An 18922-nucleotide genomic window follows, 5' to 3' on the forward strand; every position below is an offset into this window, starting at 1 on the left:
ATGCTATATTTTTATCCACAAGAAAAGTACTTTTGCACACTCTCTGATTCTGTGTCAATTGAGAATTGCTAGAAATATGCATGGTACTGAGAATGAAATAAGACAACTGTAACCTCTGTTAATCAGATGAGAAAACTGAAAAGGTACATACCTACAGCCATACAACGAATGCCAGAGCTGAAGCCAAAACTGAAATTTCTCAGTACTCTAAAACTTATTCCAGCACCCAGTAGGTTCTGAGAAAATGAGTGATTCTGAAGATTAATATTGGATAGGGAAAAAGAAAGTTAGATTTTTTTTTTCCACAGAGCCCTTTGTTCCTCAGAGGTTGTCAGGGTTAATTCATTTGTTAGAACTGTTTGTTGGGATTTAATAATTGAATGAGCTCTTACTAGCTATGTGACTTTGGGAAAGTTACTTAAGCTCTCTGAGATTTAATTGCTATATCTGAAGATGATGCAAATACCCACCATGGAGAATTGATGTAATAATTATAATAATGGCTCCAGTGCCTTCTGGCTGGCAGACATCAATAGTGGCTAGTAGTGTTACCATTAACTGTGAGATGACCAGTGATCCCATCAAAAGAGATGAGCTAAATAAGTCTGTTTTTGTGAAAGAACACATTAAAAGCTGTGTTTGAAAAAGCAGAAAAAACCAGACCAGACAAGAAAAACCCTTACATTTGAAAATGAAAATAGTACACAGTTATTATATTCTTTCTGCCCAGAGAAAGAATTTCTGGCAACAGACTATCACAGCATCCTATTTATCACCTGTCTGGTACTGACTACACATTTTAAGGATCAGAAAGCTTTCACTATACCAAAAGCCTTGTTATTGTAGTAAGATGGGGGATAGGAAGGATATAAAAGTTTATGCAATGTGAAGAAGATATGCAGAAAACAGCATAAATTATTTATTTTTCTGGAACTAACCTTGTTCTTAATTTCCCATTTCTGGTTATAGTGGTTTGAGGGCAAATGGTAGAGAAACTTTCCAATTTTAAATTACTCATTTTTCTTCTTGTTTGAAAGTATTTCTTTTAAGTCAATATTCAGACAACTCAGATTTCAAATTCTCTATTAGAGTTTTTTATCTCTTCCCATCCCCAGGATCTGGGGAAGGGATTTCTGTTCTGAAGGTTTTCCTTGGGATCATCCCTGAACTCCCTGAGATGTCCTTCATCAGCCTGGTCTCTGGTTGTCCTTTGTGGACTGAAACATGAGTGGCCCTGGCTAGTGGTTAGGATACTGTGTGGGTATACACCCTTCTGGATCTGGGATTTTGTGTTGCCTTTAGATCTAAGATTCTGCAATTCTTCTTGTCTGGACTCCAGGCCTCTTCTGGTCCCTTGGTCCTCCGACTGTCTCTGGGTCGACCTGGAGATCTCAAGAACTTCTCTGCGACCTGATGGAGTCTTTGAGGTTTGCCTTGAATACCCTCCTCTCCTGTGACCACCTCTACTCCCAGGCCTTGATGACAGAGCACCTTGCCAAAGTCAAGGCTTCCTTGAGAGGCCTTCATTTTCCCCAGGCGAGTGTGGCATCAGCACCACTGGGTCCTGAATTCCCCGGTCGTGTCTGGGCATTAGATCTCTGGGTTCAGCTCTGGTGGGGAAGGAGGGTCACCCCATCTGCCATCTTTTCCCTTGATTTTTCCCTAGTTCTGAGCTCGTCCCACAAGCGTCTGAAGGATTTTTTTCCTTCCTGTGTGGCAGGAACTTTGCCTGCTGTTTGCTGCTCTGCAGTTAGGGGGCACCTTCCACCCTCTACTGAAGTGTGAAAGTGCACAAATCCTTCTCGATATTTACCTTTCCTCTCAAAATTGTGGCTTTTACAAATAAAAAAAAATGATTGTTTTATGGTTTCACTATGGAATTTAAGAAAACATATCAGACTCAAATACAAGTTTCTCAAATGTGTTCAGCCATAGTTTTAGTGGGTGGAGGAATGAAGAGACAAACAGAAAAGAAAAATTACTGTAAACAAAAATACACTGGGCTAATGAGGAATTAAGATTGCAAAGGAATACAATTACACAGGTTTACCCTGTAACCAGCGTTATCTCCATTGTATCTAAGAAAGCAAAAGCCACTTCCTTTTTTGGCCTTCTCGAGACTTAATACAACATTCTTCAGATTCCTAACTTACTGAGTTTCCTTCCCTGTGCAAACCTAATCTTCTAAATGGGCCTGGATAATTTTACCTTTTGAAAGCAATCAGTCATTACAGTTGTGCTTCCAATCCTTCAAGCATCACCGTGGGAAACATTTTATATTGTGATCATTTAAACCAATATCTCCAGTAGGGGAGACTTCCTGGTGTCAACTAGATTGTTGAAGAAATAGATCCTTGCATTTATAGCTTAAGTTCTAGCCAGTAAACACATAATTTTTGCTTCAGTGTAGACATTCCAATTTCGGGTGTGAACTTAGAGCTGCTTCTTGAAGAGAGTCTTCGTTTGCTAACTGATTTCTTGTAACCTGGTCACAACCAGTTGAACATTGTAATTAATGAGTGACTGCCCCAACCACTTCTTTTATCCTCTGCTCTCTTATTATCCCCCATTCCCTTGCCAATATGTATTAGAATCAAAAGCATTACCACTGAGGAACTGCCAGAAAAACACTTATTTTCATGAGATGACCAGTATTTTTCTCCATCAATACTTGTTCAACAGATAACAGGGAGATTTACAACTGCCAAGTGCTAAGTGTGGTGCTAGGGTACCCAGCTCTCTCTGATCCAGTCACAAAGGTGACCGAGCTACTGAAAACACTGATTTTAGAATAAAATTCTCTCTACGGCCCTTAGCTGCACTTTGGAGACTTTAACAAGACTCAGCATCCTGTGAACATTGTGAAGGGCATATTATAAATTTACCATAAAATAGGTGTACAATAATAACAATATGTAAAAAGAATACTTCTGAGCCTTCCGCCACTGGGGAAGCATGCCTGTTTCCTTTTTCCCTCCAGTCTGGATGTGTTTATTCTAATTGATGCATATTTTGTATCTTTGTGTGTGTGTGTGTGTGTGTGACTTATGGGTCACACCTACAACCGCTGGCAAAGCCTAGGGTTGCTTTCTACAGGTCGACCAGGGACCCGAGCAAAGGCTCACGTGAGGAGCTCCTTGTGAGTGTTCTTGACTAAGTCACGTATGAATGAACGCACTCGCAAATCCACGAAGAGTAAAGCTTCTCCTCAGTGACACTTAGCATGCGGAAGAAGGCACAGAGGTTATTTGATTTCTCACGTTTGTAAGAAATTAATTCTAAATGGGATTATAAATCTCAAAAACATATCATTAATAGCCCCGACCTACTTAGCAGTGCTGTGAAAACGCCCAACTTTTTGTGTGGAATAAAGGCGATTGATATTCCACTTCTGGGTTTTTCTGCCTCATTACTCTTCGGCTAGCCCACCTCCTAACTCTTCTTGCTCTCTGCTGTAACATCTCCCCAAGAGTCAAGCCTGCTCTGTTTTGCTCCGTAAAGATTCCTACTTTGATACCGACTTACTATAGGCTCGGAAAAACAACAATAGTAAATATTCTACAATAGGACCCTTAAAACTTCTGTTTGTTATTTAATTTAGTAGTAAACCAGATAATCAGAAATCCCTATATATGGACAGCATGAATTGTGACAGTAGTTACTTGAAAGGGTCCATGTGTTAGATATGTTCTAAAGGCTTTCTTCTGAGTCTTATTCTCCTGTTTATAATCCTTTACAATGCTGCATTTCATCGTGTAGTTGTAGTGCTGTTGAGCACAAAGAGATGAAATGTATGTAATTGTTATATTCTGTTTTGCTCAAGCTGGCTGATTAATACAGGAATACTAGCTATACACCCGTGGAGGAAGTTGGTTCACGAGCAGTGGCAGAGGCTAGGAGGCAGGATTCTGTTGGCTTTTCAGTGCCTATGAGCTACTGAATTAATTTTTATTTATTCGTCATTATTAAAAAAAAATCTTGAGCAAGTAGTCTAGTTTATACTTTCGAATGGTAGGTTGGTGAATGTCAGAGATCTATTGTGCTTCTCAAGTCACTATGATTGATTCTCAAGGTGATTTCAATGACAAGTTGTTGATATATTTATAGATGTATATACATATGTATGTGTGTATCTGTCTATATATAGATACACATACATATCTATGTATTGGCCTTAGACTTTGGACCAGTTTCTATGAAAGTTCATGCCAGCATCTTTATTTTGGAGATTATTGTTATTAAAGTTAACTGCATTGTAGGGTTGAGTGGGACAGGAGCTAGATCATTGGGTCTTTGTGAGGCTTGGTTTGTTTCTACAATATTGTTAAGAGCAGGGACCTCGGACAGACCTCTTGGGTTTGAAACTTGGTTCTTTCAGTTCTGAGCTATATGAACTCAGTTTTCCTCACCTGTGCAGCAGGGACTCCAGTTTTGCTGGAGTCATTGCATTGGGCAGCTGCACAGATAATGCGGTCTATCTGGTGTGCCACCAGGAATTGCAGGGCAGTGAGCCTTTTCTATCTCAGCATGTTGTCCTGAGGGTTAAATGAGGAGAGTGCTTAAAATATTGTCCGCCTAAGCTGTAAGTGTTTGCTATCATTATTCTTTGGGTAAAAGTGGTTTTATTAATGGCTCATACACCTTAAAAATTGATGATGTATTCTGGTTCTTATTTTAATGATATCTAATTATGGATTTTTCCCTCCCAAAACTATATCTAGTTACTGGTACTTGTTCTAATGAATAAGTTTCCAACAGACTAAACTAAACTGTTTAATCTTAGAAAAACGCTGTATTACAGTGCTGTACTTGTTTATACTGAGGCAAAAGGAACAATCAGTAATATTGATCCTATCTTTATTTAAAATTTTAATATTTTGTTTATCAAACTTTCTTACACTTAAAAAATATATTGCATTTAAATATTATTTGTCTTGATTACTGAGCTTTTAGCACTTGCCCTCCACCTTATATTTTGTATCCAAGGTGAATGCCTCACTCACTTCACCCATTTCACCCTAGATCTGGCCCTGCTGTTCTGGACTTGATCTGTTAAAATTGAAAAAATATTCCCATTCAACATTTGGTTGACATACCACTATTCTTTCACTGACTTAAAAAGGAGGCTAAAATAACCAAATCTAAATCTAGACCCTGGAAGCTGACCATTAGAATGCCATTGCTACTAATGCTAAATCTCATTTTTTATTTTCCATTTACAAGGTAACTTAGAAAATCTTAGTTCATGGAATCCTTAAAGTTCAAAACAAGTTTTTTACTTACTTGAAAACGTGATCAGGTAATTTGGTCTTGAGAGTGAAATGAGCACAAAATAAGTGTGACACCAAATCAGAGAACCATCAGGCAGCCGTGTGAACAATTATCCTGAGATCAAGAGAGAAAGAGAATGGGATGGAACCCAAGGGGAATTTTTAATCAGTAGTATCAAGAGAAGTCACAATTAGTCAAATGAGCCACTTGGTAGACGAAAAGGCATAAAATCTCTCTTTACTTATCAATGGTGAGGTTGAGAAAATGTACCCAGGACTGTTCTGGCTGAGTAAACAAGAACTCAGCCAGTATCCCATGGGATGATGGGGAACATGAAATAAAAACGACATACAAGTTTGGAATCATAACTATTGAGTTGGTCTCCTGCTTGGTCAGCTATTAGCTGTGCAGTTTGGACAAGACACTTAAATTCTCTGAGCCTTAATATGCCTACCTCTCCAGGCTGTCATGAGAAATAAGAGTTTATGTAAGTAGTTAAAAATGCATGGAGCACATAGAAGGGGCTTCATGGGTGATTATAGGTGCTGTAACGATTTACATTATTAATTATGTTAGGCAATGTACCAACTAATCAAGGGATACAGAGACAACTAAGTGATTAGACCTGAAGAGGAAAACATGTGTCCAAGTAGTCACCAATCAGCCTAGTGTCACATCAGCATCTGAGTGCTGATGTGCCCAGTCCTCTTCATTTCTGAATAAAGCAAGAAAATGGTACCAAACAGATAAGAATCCAGGGATCCAGCCAGGCTTCCGGTTGCCCTGGTTACAGGGAGCCTTCTGCAAACCAGTAGAGAAAGAGAGAGCTGGGCTGACTCAGAGAACTGCTCTTCCAGAGAGGGAAAGGGGTTGGGACCTGGGCTGGCAGAGTGCAGAAAATTGAAGGAAGGAGCTGCTGATGGTCATATTGGGAGGAGATGACTGCAACAGGCCTTTATGACACGCAGGACTCGGCACATTCTTATAGTAATGATGTGTGGGCTGGTGCTATTCATCTTAAGTTTCTGAAAGATACTTACATTCCCATCTTTATTTTCTCAGATTAGTGTTTATTTGAAAAAATCTCTTCTTCCATTCTCATTCTGTTATACATATACACTGTTATATATATATATACACACACACACAAACACACACACACACACACACACACACACACAGATATGGATTTGGAACTTTTTAGATCCCAGATAACATTTCAGGACATTTTCCTGTCCCGAGTCCTTACAGGGAATATACCTGGTGACAGTGCTTATTACACAGTGTCTAGGAACCTAGCCAAATCATTTAAAAAATGTAGCCATCTGGATATTTAGTCTAGGATGCTGAGTAAAACAACAACAAAACAATTCAATTATCAATCATTCCTTAATTCAAATGAATAAACTGAGTATATCCTTCAGTAACATACAAACATAGGCTTAGGCTGATCTCCATAAGTAGGAAACATGTGAGAAATTATATAAGGATTCATTTTATTTTTCTTAGCAACTACTTGAATTTTCCAAGCAATCAAGAAATTTAAGCATTTTGTCATCCTCCAAAGCAAGCAGATTCTGTTCCCATTTCTCTCCCAGAATTGTGAGGCAGTTACTTCTCTTCCATTCATGGGCCACCTGAGGTACCTGGATCCAGCATTCATCGAACCCTGGACACCAAAGTCAGTTCTCCTTGGGTTCTGTGAGAGTTTGGTCTTTGTATTTTTTATTTCAGTGGATTTTTCTTGGCCAAGGCCCTGCTCTGCCTGGGAGCTGATTGAGCTTCCGGAGAGCCAATATGTTTCTCAGCTCTCCAATTTAAATGCTGCCAAGAATTTCCTAACGTGTGCCATGAGAAATTCAGCAGCACATAAAACCCCATTCATTAAGTAAACAGTTAACTAAGCAACCCTTGGCAAAAGGCACAACCCATCTGACATTTGAAGCACTCGGGACCTTCCAAAGAAAATAATTAAAGAATGCATTAAGAAGAAATACCCCAGTGCTTAGCAGTCATAATTGAAAAATTACAGTTCCCAACCTGGAGTCTGCATACTTTTTAGGGTCTCTGAAATTAGAAATGAAGAGCAGCTACATATGCTTAATATCTCCACAAAACTAGGCAAGGCTGCATACTTACCCACGTTTAGCAGAAGCTAAATAAAACAACAATTTGCATCAGACTACAATTCTGTCAACTCAGTATGATTACAGAGGCTATCTCATTTTGTCATTTAGGTGCCTTTGATACATTTTTAAAAATCCAACAATTCTTTAATAAATGGCATTTGTTTAGTAGACGAAATCTTTCCAAATGTATAGTTCATGAGAGATAAGAAAGAGTTGCAAAACTTGGAAATTATTCATTTAAACAAGATTTAAGGGTGACTCCTTATTTCACAGGATGCTTCTTTGCTTTTTAGAGAAGCAGCCACTTCCTTACGTGACAAACATTCCCCTCTAATAATTTAAGATGATAACATCTAAGATCTTACACATTTAAGACCATACTGGTAACAATAGTGGCTACTCTTTATTTGCTCAGTGCCCAGATCAAGCACTTAATACTCTGTGTGTTTACATAACTCTACAAAATGAGTGTTAATAATCTCCTGTGATAAAGAGGGAAACTCCTTCAGAGAGGCTAAGGAACCTGCCCAAGGCAATGTAACTAATTAAGTAGCAGAGCAGGGCTGGTTGAATCTGTATCCATATTCATATCTATATATCATGCCATGCATTGCCTCCATCAGATAATATTAAAATTACAGAAGAGATTTACACAAAATTTCTCAGGAACAAGTCTACTTTTGCAAAATCTCTTCATCCTGGGTGCTAAAAACAGCAGCTTTGGCTGCCTTAAATGTCAGCTTCCTGTTTCCCTTGAGGTTTCTCGGGTAGGGGTGTGATTGAGAAGTGAAGGCTGGCAGCTAGGGCAGGAAAGGGGACTCCTACAACTTGAGGAATTGCAAATGCGATAACCAGCTCTGGAAGAAATCTCAGGTCCCGGAGGCTCAATTGAGTCCCACCGTTTTTGTTGCTGACAGCAATTTAACTACAATAAAAACAGTCCCGTGGACAGAGAAGTGAAAAAAAGTGATATATTCCCGCTGTGGAGTCAGGCATTCAGATTCTGTCTTGTCCACCTCTTATTGGCTCCACACTTATCAGCTGTGTTCTTCAGGCAAGTGGCCTTGCCTCTTGAAGAGAGCCATTCTGAAGTGGAGCCAGAGGATGCTTTGCTTTCTCCTGCATTTACCCTGTCCTGCAAATCTCTCTGATGAGCTGGTGACCCACTCTTGGTGTTCTACTGCAAGAAGCTCTACCAGGGCCTTGTGATTACTGGAAAAGAATTAGTGTGCCTATAATTGCATTCATTGTTTGTTTTATTTTTTTCTGATTGTATTTCTCTCTATCTACTTTCCAGCTGACAAATAATGTAATTTTCTGGCATGAGGCCAGAATCGCTGATGTGTTAAATTCAAAATTATTGTAATCATTTATGAATAATAACTTTATAAATAATTATAGTAACAGGTATGTAATTCTAAGCAAGATATAATTTCCTGTTGCTATTCAGAAGTCTTTTTAAGTGAGTTTGAGTAAATAATTTGCCACCAGCTTTGGTGTGCTGCATTTTAGAAAGCTAGATCAGAACAACTTCAATAATTCTATTATATGTATTTATCTTATCCACGCAGAAAGCAAAAATCTTTATATGGTACAATGTATAAACATTATTAGAATAATTAATGTAAATGGCTTGGTAGGAGGGGCATAGAACATATTATAAAGTTATGATAATTAAATGAAGTGGAACTGGATCAAGAGAAAATAGAAACAGATCAATAAAACCAAATAGGGTGCTCAGAAATAGAACCTTGTTTATGTAAGAATTTAATATGTGGTATCCTTTACAAATTAGTAGAAGAAAGAAGAATCATTTAAAAATTGTGCTGGTTCAAATAAGTAGCTATTACTTGGGTATGGAGACTCAATTTGAATTTTTCACCCTAAAAGAGAAGACAGATATTTGCAAAAAATATTAAAAAGTTATATGCACACTTAAAATTAAGGAATAAATATTTTGCATGAAAATATATGTATCAAATCTCTCTTAAGGGAAGACTTTCTAAGCGAAGAAGTGATGAACGCAATCAAAAAGTGATAGTAGATTCCAATATTGAAACTTTGCCATATCCAAAACAACATGCACCAGTGCACCATATCCATGTCACTGTGAAATAGTGGGGAAAGGACAGACTATCTACAGTAAGTGGTATTATATATATACCCATGCATACATGTGAAAATATGTATACTAAATGGTACACTATATATTAAATGGTACACTGTATACTGATGTCCACCTCCTCAGAAAAATGTAAAATTAGGCAATGGAGGGGGCTTCACTGAGCTCATGAGGCTAGGGATGCAAAAGAACATGCGTTGGTTAAACTAGGCATAACATTTGGTGCCATTATTTTGTTACTATCAAAGGTGCCATTTCTGGTTGATGGGAAGATAGGGTCCCTTAAAAAAATAAAATATAGGGATGGCTACTATCCCCTTGCTGAGACTGGCAGAGGATTAAAAAGTTTTTGGATAAAGCAGACATGCATTGCCCTTATTAGCAGCATCTGTTGGCTTGGAATAGATGCTTTAAACCCTAATTTATGGTGTGTTAGATTCTGCAAGATCATGAAAGACTGAGGCTGAAAATATCTTCATCAGTTAGTTGCAAAATAACAGTAAATGTAGCAAGTTTATTGTTTCTAGTTAACTTTTTCAGTGTCTTTCTAAATTCCATTAGTGGGGGAAATAACTGTGAGATGCTTTCCCCTCAGGACTTTTATTTTTATATTTGAGCATCAGCTTATTGTGAAGCTAACACAGTTTAAAAGTTAGAATTGCCTTTAAATCAGTTACGGTTCCCTTTCCACCATGCTGCAGAGAAGACAGCTGCTCTTCATTTGTAATTGCTCAGGAGCCTCCGATGAGCCTGTGCTGTGATGGAGATGGTTCTTGTTCTATTTATTTAGTTTTTTTTTAGCAGAGTTGAAAAAGCACTGAACCCTGAAATCCCCGGTACTTACTTATTCATGATCAAAGCTTGATGCCAACTGTAACAGTCTCTTCACTTATGTGAGCCTCAGTTTACTCATCTGAAAATAAGAGGAATGACCTAGTGTTCAGCTTTTTTCTTTTTCTAAGTTGGTGTCTCAAATCTCATATTACTGACAATTGTGGTTCATTTTTCCTATATAAAAATGTGTATTTTTTTTCTAAAAGGTGTTATTGAGTTACTGAATCTTTAATGTGAGAAAAAGAGGCATTCCTATGTAATGGAACTCAAGTTCTTTTGCTACACAACCGTATGCCACTGACAGCGTCTTTGATAGAGCTGTTAACCCAGGGACAATAGTCTTTTAGTTTTTAGTCTAACTTGTACAGATGGCATCCAATGTTGTCTACCGACTTTAGGCAGTTCCCTCATGATGGAATGAGGGAAGGACAAAGCAAGAGGGTTTTCCTTTTCCTTTTGCTTTTCCTTCTTTTTACAAATAAGATGTATTTCATCATGCTCATTTGGAACTAAGCAAAAAAATATTTCTTACTCTACATTACTTAAACAAAATACTATTTTTTTCTCTCTAAATTTCAACTAATTTTTGGTTTCAGATGAAATGAGTCATATGCCTTTGTTGGGAAATGATGCTACTGGGGTCTGTTTTCACGTTCCATAATTAGTTTATTATTATTACAATCTAAAAATATTTTGGTATGGGGAAAGTTTCAGTTTAGTGAAAATTTTCTCTGCATATAATCTCTAAACAGGATTGATTGGATAATGGGGGGGACCATATCCTCCCCTCAAAACCCCTCTTATCTTATAAATGCTTTATGTAACTCTCAATAAATTGAATTTCTTCAGTGCTGTCTGCTTTTTAAAGTGGTGTTGAGACACTTGCACAAGGCTTGTACATCTCCTACTCTTTCTTTCTCATCTGCTACCCCTTCTCCCATCCACACCAGATACGTCCCTGCAACCCATCCGGGTGCATATCTGCCACGGTGGGCATACTCAAACTATAGATGAAAACTTCAATGATGTGACATCCTCAGAAAAGCTAAAATCGTATTAATCCCCTGGCCAATTAAGTTCAATAGACTTTTTCTTAGCCTTTTTATTGTAAGCAGGTTCTGTGCTAGGCTCTCAGTATAAGGAAATGACTAGCGTAAGAAACTTGATCTTGGGTAGATGACAGGACAATAATGAGAGCAATGCTTAAAAACATTTGATAGCCACGCCCCCTGCCTCCACTCTGCCTTTGTAATTCTCTCTTCATGGTGGCATGAACATTGAGGAAAGTCTTTTGAATTTGCTAATCTTAATTATAGAAGAATCTTTTGTTTTTTGTTTTTTGGCTATTAGCCGTTCCTTTGGAGTGCTAAGCTTGTAAGTGCTAAAATTTATTTTTAGGCAGAGACATTTTTGACTCAAGACATTCCTTGAGTGAGATCATCTGTATATTTTAGCCAAGAACTAATTTCTGAAATTATTAAATATTTTATTTAATGCAAATGTATGTAATGTATATAAGTATATGTATATTTATATTTTGGTGTGTATATGGTGTATATATATGCATTGTCTACTTATTTATCTAGAGATGTACAATCTATTTTAATATATATGTTTATTTTTTCTGGACATCAGAGACAGCGGGTTTGACATGTATTACATATAAACACATTCACATTGGGGAATGTATAAACTCTACACATTACATGTATATGTATCTATATATATATAGACACATAGTAAATATTCAAGAGAAATTAAACTGGTTTATTCTCAGTGGACCATGTTTTATTAGACTGGATATGTGCAGTGAGAAGTGATTACAGTTGCATTTTCTTCAGTACCTTACCTAACACTTATCTGATTAAATTGAAAATGTGGGGATTGAAAAATCATTTAAAAATAATAGATAAGTTAATGTTAGGGATGAAAGTTGTAATGCAATTTGTGTCCTTTTCTCAGCTGTTTCTTATCTAGGTCATGGCAAAACAAATGCCATTTACTTCCTACTTGTTTGAGTGGCCCTTGTACTGTTCACTTACTGGCTAACTCTTGGTTGTATTTTGAAATAAGCACATTGATATAAAATAGGTGGTGCATGGACAGATCACAGATAGAGAAAAGAAGAATTAAATTTGGATATTTGAAATATTCTGACTGTTTCTTAATAGAGTAAAAACATTAAATGCCTTTTAAACAAACAAACAAAAATTAAAACGAAACCAATCCCCTTAGATTAATCCTTAAACTTCATGGACTTTTACAATATAGTCAGGCTTCCATATCCGTGAGTTCTGCGTCCTCAGATTCAACCAACCAAGAATGGAAAATATTAGGGAAAAAAATACCAGAGAGTTCCAGAAAGTGAAACTTTAATTTGCCATGCACTGCATTTACACAGCATTTATTGTATCAGGTATCATAAATAATCTAGAGATGATTTAAAGCATATGGGGGCATGTAGGTAGGTTATATGCAAATACCATGCCATTTTACTTAAGAGACTTGAGCATTGGTGGATTTTGGTATGAGGTTGAGGGGAGTGTCCTGGAACCAATTCCCCACAGATTCCGAAGGAGAACTGTGTGTCTTTACATACATATATCTATAGATATATAGAGATAGAGATAGAGATATATATAATGTCCTAAATGACTTACCTGTTGGAAAACTACATTGTAGTCCTGGAAACAAAGAAAAAGCCCCTCTGCTTAAACTGGGCTTGAAGAGGCATTTTAATCCATAGTTACATGAAAAATTCTTCTGCTTAATTGTGATATTTGATTCATTTAGAGATATTTTAATCAGGACAAATGGAAGGAAAAATACTGTGTTTTGAGTATAATGCATGTGACTTGTGACAAACTCATCCTTTTGCATGGTGGCAAATAGCAATTTGATTGTGAATCTCCTTCTTAGCAACTAAGTGAAATGTCCTGCTGAGACAGAGACACAGTTTGAAGTTGTCATTAGATATTCAAACAGAGTGCTGGACATGGTTATGATAAAAGACACTCAGTGAGCTCTGTGCCTCAACACATTTATTGATAAAATAGGATCATGTTATCTATTTCCTAGATGCTTATGAGGAGTAAACATCTAATACATATAAATCTCTCATAACAGGGCCTGGCAGAAAGTACTCTCCGTAAATCTGAACGGATTCTTGTTATGATGCTGGTGGTGTTAGTGGATGGAGGGACCCCTAAATTAGGAAACCCACCAAAGCGTGGGTTCTTGCTGCCGGCCATGAAAGAATTTGCACATCAGAGGCAGAGGGATGAAATAGACAGTTGCTTTATTGCTCAGAAGGGAAAAGGAAGGAAAAATCTCCAGTGAGGAAGAGGTGCTGGAGCAGGGAGCACTGTAGAGACAGCTCCAGCCAGGTCAGGCCACGTGGACTTTTATGAGAACCTTCCATCATCATGTCCTTGTTTAGGGTGTGATACAGCCAATCTGTTCTTGTTTGAGTTTTTCAGTCCTAGTAGGGGCTTTTCCAGTTGTTGTCATGGCAATCGTCAACTTCAGGGCGCCGGTGGGTGTGTCTTTTACCATGCTAATATATTACAGTGAGCATCTAATGAGGCTCAGGGTCCACTGGAAGTCAAATCCTCCACCGTCTTGGACTGGGTGGGTTCTAATCGGTTCTTGTTTCTTCTCTGCAGCTGCCTCCTGAGAGTTAGATAAGAGTAACTGGTTTCTGTTTGAGGGAAGGGAAGGGGTATGATCCTAAGGGCAACAGCCTTGGTAACAAAAAGGAAAGTTGCTTTTAATCAATGCCTGCAATCTAGTGGACCCAGCATCCCCCGCAAAAAAACCGTCTCCAAAATTCAGCCAGGAAGCTTTTATAGGGAAAGGAAGGAATAACCTCAGTTAATCGTTGAAAGAGGTGGTCAGAGTCATTGCCATCCCTGAATGCCTGCAGGCTTGTCCTAGTCAACCGCTTGATCCTGCTCTTCTGGGACCCAGGGAGCCTGGGAGACCAGCTTTTCTATAAGCAAGAGGCAAGGGTTGGGGCAGGCGGCCACAGGATCCTGCTCCCTCTCAGTGGTGGTGGGGTGGGTGTTGTTTGATGCCACAAAAACCCTGTCAGGAGTGAAACTCCCAGGGTCACCAGCTTCCTGTGTACATTTTCTGTCTGAGAAGCCTCATCTATGAAGAACACCATCAGTATACAAACTACAGTGTAGCTTATCAGGATAAAAAAGAAAGCCCTGATTTGCTGTGATCTCTTTGATCCTGCTGGTTGCAGCTTTATTCATTACTTTAAAACACTCACCAAGCATCTACCATGTCCCCTGTTAGCTGTTACCCTTGTTACAACATTTAGATTGTGTAACTCCATTGATTCACTGTAAGAATAATAAACATTGTTATTCCTAATAATAGCAACCACATTAATAAGGGCAGGTACTATTTACTTGAGCACTCATTCTGCTCCAGGTCCTGTTCTTAGCATTTTAACTGAGCCATAATTCATGCTTTACAATAAACCTAATGTGGTAGATATTATGACCCCATTTTACAGATAATACTGAGCCTCTACAAGGTTGAAGGGCTTCCACAAAGTCACAGGACTGCAAGAGGGTGAGCTGGGATTCTCTCTGAAATCTGACCTGAGAACCAGATTTTTAGGCTTCATTTGCTTTTATTCCCAAGAATAAAAGAGAAAACCAAGACTCAGATTAAAAGGAATCATTCCTGTTCGCTCAGGGAGGGTCATGCCAGAGTCTAGATCTCTGCGTAGACCTTTGACTCTGACTTCAGTGTTCATTTCCTCATCCTCCTTGCTCTCACCGTTAGCATACGAAAAGCCTTGATCAACACCTGTTCATTAATGAAATGAATTCAAGAGACCCATTAAGATTTCTAAGCTGAAACATATTGATGACAACAACAAAAAAAGTCACGACCTGAATGGTAAATATTTTCCAACTGACCTGCTTATTTCACACTTGTACCTCCAGTGGAAAGAGATTTATCTATCAGCCACCAGTTCTTCCATACCATCTACACAGACCTTAGACAGACATAATCCTTGAGGCATGCCTGTGTATCTGAAGATGTAGTGAACATTCTTTTTACTGGTGGGTTAGGGTTTGATAGATCTCAGAAGAGGAAACGATATTCTGACATCAAAACCACAGTGGGAAAAAGCCAGAGAAAGAGAAGGAACAATAGGGCATCTTCTACTCTTGCCCCAAATCACAGACATTGAGGGGAAAAAGCTCAAGAGTTTATGGATTTGACCTGCCTTTCCTTTTCAGATGTCTGTTTTAGAAATTAAGAAACTGAGACAAAGAGAGATTAGGCAACTTGACTTAGGTAAAAACTTTGTGATTAAGCTAAGTCTATATCCAGACTACCAAAACTTCTGTTCTTCAGCCTATTTATCCCCCCTGCCTTTGGAGGGTTATTATCAAGATCAGATAAAATACTCAGTGACTGTCTACCTGAGATTTCAACTCTAGGCAGATAAAAACACAAACATACCACTTTTATTCTTGCATATTCAAGTGTAACAAACCACTCTTATTCTTGCACATCATAGCAATGTATGGACATTATACGGCAGTTGAAACAAACAAACAGAAAACAGCAAATAAATAAGAAAAATCTAAGGCCTTGTTTATGGTTCCATTCCTTTGGGACTTATGATGTAATTCTATGAAGAAGGAAAGTGAAATTCAACATGTTGAATTAGTCTTCAAAAAAAAGAACCCCAAAATCAATATCCCTAAAGAAATCTTGATTCTATAAACAGATCCAAGTGAGTGTGCAGTAACACTGTCTATTGTTAAGGTGATAAAGTGTTTAGATATTTGTTGAAAGTTGACACTATTAAATAAATTACAACTTTTAACATAAATAAGAAAAAAGACATATGAATAATTGTAAGTGAGAACTGTATTATCTCAGAAAGAAGCAAAAAATGGGTTACATGTGAATTTTTAGAAGATTCAGAGTGCTTACTGGCTACCCCTTATAATTGTAATTGAACTATACTCAGTTCATTTTAAGAGTATATCTAACTTTAGAAAAGTCAGGTGATTATGAAATGTAGGTCAGATGAAGTAGTAGTGTAGATCTGAGCGCTGTCAGCCTGCCTATCCCAAATTGCTCTTCTGCCTTCTAGAGTTGCCTCTCAAAGATTACAAAATGAGAAGAAAAAAATACATCATGCTTCTTCTCAAGATAGTTCTTCTAGGAAAATGATTCTACTTGGGGAGAATTTTAACTCAGGTGTTTTCGATGTTTAAAGTAATTTACACCCCACAAAACGAGTTTGAAGGTGATAGGCCAGCTTGCTATTTATAATTTAACGTGTACATAAGTTTCCACCTTTTCCTAGAGGAATAGGCAAAAATTACTGCTAGGCTATGAGAGGGGTCCACTATATTTATAAATGTTGTTATTAATAATAATCTATAACCTGGGAACTATGTTTAAAAGTAGTGAAGAAAGAATGTTATTCAACACTCAGCAAGTATTTATTTTGTCAGTTCTCTGTGAGGCACTGATCTTGGTGCAAGGTTTCTGTCTGCGTAAAGCATAAATTCTGGTGGAGATTCATTTTCCTTTTTTGAGCGGGAGCGGTAGTGCATGACTGACCCTAAATATTATTATCTAGAGAATCCTAACTTTTCTTCTCCATCTCCCTGAACCTCCTTGAATCACCAGGGCACCCAGTTCACTCATGAGATTATGAATCTCTTGTGGAAATTCTCACCTAGAATTACGCTAACTCCACATTCTTCAACATTTCAGTAGCCGACACGAGACTCATGAGGCAATATACCCAGCCTTATAACCACTTGCTCGTGTCAGAAACATCCAGTTCCATTTCTGTGGTTCTGTTTCATGGGCAATGCAGTAGCATTAATCAGCACTATCATCTGCATCTTTTGGGCCAGAAAATACTCATTCCTGATCAATGTCTATGTCCAAGGAATCTCCAAATAGTAAAATATAAATCAGCAGGAAAAAGGGAAAAAAAAAAAGGTTTGGGTAGCTTGAAAATCATAGTGAGAGGTTGTAAAACCTGGAAAATCATCCATGGAAAGTATTTTATTCATTTCTAAAGATCTTCAAAGAAAGGCAATCCTAAATCAACTTTCCCAAGGCATAAAAGCTCTTTTTCTTTTCGAGGAAGTATACTTAAGAATTAATTTAATTCCTTTTGGTTATTGCTTAAGTTCATTTTCTCTTCTCTTGTTGTCAATAGATGCTTATTAAACCGTTATACGTATTTGTTCAAAGAATAAGAGATATAGTATTCTTTTAGTAATCTTTCTTCAAGATAAAGGTAAACTGAAAAACCAGGACTAGCACTGAAAAACGTGATTTATTTAGTTGGCACAAATCAAGTAAAAAAAAAAACATCAATTACATGTGTGCTTAATTTCTAAACATTTTCTCATAATGGATTAATTTAGAACTAATGTCTCTGTTCTGACAGATGATGATAAAGAGATGGTGATATTTATTATCATGCAGTTGGTTGTAGCGGACATTTATTGAAATCTTACAATATGCTTGGCATTGGATTGATTGCTTTTATATGGATTTCTCTCGCATACATTTTCTGCTTTAATCATTATAACCATCCTGTAAGGTATTAACTTCCTGTAAAGAAGTCTTAGGTATCGTATAGTTAGGTAATGCTGGAGCCGGAATTTGAACTCAGGGAGTCTGATAGCAGACCTTGCATTCGTAATCACTCTGAAAAATAAAATATCCATTAACAAACCCTATCACCAGCCACACCACACTAACTGTTGGCTCAGTTGGCCATGGGTTTGGCAGAAATAAGAGTTGCGTTGACCTGGTTAACTTTATAGCACACGTCAGATACAGGCAAATTTTTTTCTGTTATACAAATATCTTTTCATACATAGATAAATGAATTTAGAGACTGTTGACTTCTGTGAAATCTCGAGTGCCTTCTTAAACGAGTTTAGATAGTTTTCTGGACACAGATAACTAATTTAATCTTAAGTCAGTGTGACTTACATCTTTTGGAAATGTAATTATTCATGGTATGCATTTGTAGAGAAAGGGTATGAGTCTCCCTTTATGCTTATGTCAAAAGGGCTGCAGATGTATTAAGGGGATGTGATAGCAAATGCATGATGTTGTGAGCCCTGCCAGTGGATTTGTCCAAAGTACTATTTGGAGTCCCCCAAAGTCCTAAGACTATTACCAAGCAGTGAGAACTATCCAGCCATTTTAGATGGAGTGCCTTTGGAAATGAGGGCACAGGACAAACGATGTTTCACATTTGTATATATTGAAAGTGAAATGTAACATTAGTAACATAGATTGAATGGATTTAGGGTAAACACTAAGTTCCAGAGTTACCTAATACTATTCAGTTATTAATGTAGGGAAGGACAAGAGAGAGCTTCTGTATCGTAGTCATATTTTATGATTTTTCTGGGAAAATTCAGGATATTTTCTGCCTCCACTTGTGATTATTTTACAAGCTTAATATGCAACATGGATATATAGACCATAGAAGAGATCCTATACTTTCGGGGATTGGCGTACAAAAGTATCTAATTTC

General features: G+C 37.6%; 1 protein-coding gene across 3 annotated transcripts in view; it reads left to right on the forward strand.

The window, feature by feature from the left end:
* NRXN1 (neurexin 1) overlaps positions 1 to 18922 on the forward strand; it is a 1026070-nt gene that overhangs the window by 425721 nt on the left and 581427 nt on the right. The window lies entirely within an intron of this gene.

Source organism: Vicugna pacos, chromosome 15 (assembly GCF_048564905.1).
Source record: "Vicugna pacos chromosome 15, VicPac4, whole genome shotgun sequence".
NCBI classification, from domain to species: Eukaryota; Metazoa; Chordata; class Mammalia; order Artiodactyla; family Camelidae; genus Vicugna; species Vicugna pacos.